This window comes from Canis lupus, chromosome 10, assembly GCF_003254725.2.
Source record: "Canis lupus dingo isolate Sandy chromosome 10, ASM325472v2, whole genome shotgun sequence".
NCBI lineage: Eukaryota > Metazoa > Chordata > Mammalia > Carnivora > Canidae > Canis > Canis lupus.
Window position 1 is genome coordinate 320938 of NC_064252.1, and position 1897 is coordinate 322834.

General features: G+C 41.6%; 1 pseudogene; it reads left to right on the forward strand.

Moving 5' to 3' along the window:
- Positions 1 to 875: 875 nt before the first annotated feature.
- Positions 876 to 1588, forward strand: LOC112678056 (60S ribosomal protein L10a-like; annotated as a pseudogene).
- Positions 1589 to 1897: the final 309 nt, after the last annotated feature.

Sequence of the window (1897 nt, forward strand, 5' to 3'; positions counted from 1 at the left end):
TCTTCTAAGCACAACATCTCCAAAGAAACGAGAGCTTTAAATGATACGCTGGACCAAATGGATTTCACAGATATCTACAGAACTTTACATCCAAACTCAACTGAATACACATTCTTCTCAAGTGCACATGGAACTTTCTCCAGAATAGACCACATACTGGGTCACAAATCGGGTCTGAACCGATACCAAAAGATTGGGATTGTCCCCTGCATATTCTCAGACCATAATGCCTTGAAATTAGAACTAAATCACAAGAAGTTTGGAAGGACCTCAAACATGTGGAGGTTAAGGACCATCCTGCTAAAAGATGAAAGGGTCAACCAGGAAATTAAGGAAGAATTAAAAAGATTCATGGAAACTAATGAGAATGAAGATACAACCGTTCAAAATCTTTGGGATGCAGCAAAAGCAGTCCTAAGGGGGAAATACATCGCAATACAAGCATCCATCCAAAAACTGGAAAGAACTCAAATACAAAAGCTAACCTTACACATAGAGGAGCTAGAGAAAAAACAGCAAATAGATCCTACACCCAGGAGAAGAAGAGAGTTAATAAAGATTCGAGCAGAACTCAACGAAATCGAGACCAGAAGAACTGTGGAACAGATCAACAGAACCAGGAGTTGGTTCTTTGAAAGAATTAATAAGATAGATAAACCATTAGCCAGCCTTATTAAAAAGAAGAGAGAGAAGACTCAAATTAATAAAATCATGAATGAGAAAGGAGAGATCACTACCAACACCAAGGAAATACAAACGATTTTAAAAACATATTATAAACAGCTTTTCCTGGGCACTGGGGGTTATTCTGTATGTTAGTAAATTGAACACCAATAAAAAATAAATTAAAAAAAATAAAAATAAAAAAAAATAAACAGCTTTTCCGGTTACTGCGGCGCGAGCTACCATGAGCAGCAAAGTCTCCCGCGACACCCTGTATGAGGCGGTGCGGGAGGTCCTGCACGGGAACCAGCGTAAGCGCCGGAAGTTTCTGGAGACGGTGGAGCTGCAGATCAGCCTGAAGAACTATGACCCTCAGAAGGACAAACGCTTCTCGGGCACCGTCAGGCTTAAGTCCACCCCCCGCCCCAAGTTTTCTGTGTGTGTTTGGGGGACCAGCAACACTGTGATGAGGCCAAGGCAGTGGACATTCCCCACATGGACATTGAAGCGCTGAAGAAACTCAACAAGAATAAACTAGTCAAAAAGCTGGCCAAGAAGTATGATGCCTTTTTGGCTTCAGAATCTCTGATCAAGCAGATTCCACGAATCCTGGGTCCAGGCCTGAATAAAGCTGGCAAGTTCCCTTCCTTGCTGACCCACAATGAGAACATGGTGGCCAAAGTGGATGAAGTGAAGTCCACATCAATTTCCAGATGAAGAAGGTGCTATGTCTGGCAGTGGCTGTTGGCCACGTGAAGATGACGGACGATGAGCTTGTGTACAACATCCACTTAGCAGTCAATTTCTTGGTGTCTTGCTCAAGAAGAATTGGCAGAATGTCCGGGCTTTGTACATCAAGAGCACCATGGGCAAACCCCAGCGCCTTTACTAAGACCATTTAATAAATCCTAGTGCTACCGTTAAAAAATAAATAAATAAATAAATAAATAATAAAAACATATTATAAACAGCTATACGCCAATAAATTAGGCAATCTAGAAGAAATGGACGCATTCCTGGAAAGCCAAAAACTACCAAAACTGGAACAGGAAGAAATAGAAAACCTTAACAGGCCAATAACCAGGGAGGAAATTGAAGCAGTCATCAAAAACCTCCCAAGACACAAGAGTCCAGGGCCAGATGGCTTCCCAGGGGAATTCTATCAAACGTTTAAAGAGGAAACCATACCTATTCTACTAAAGCTGTTTGGAAAGATAGAAAGAGATGGAGTCCT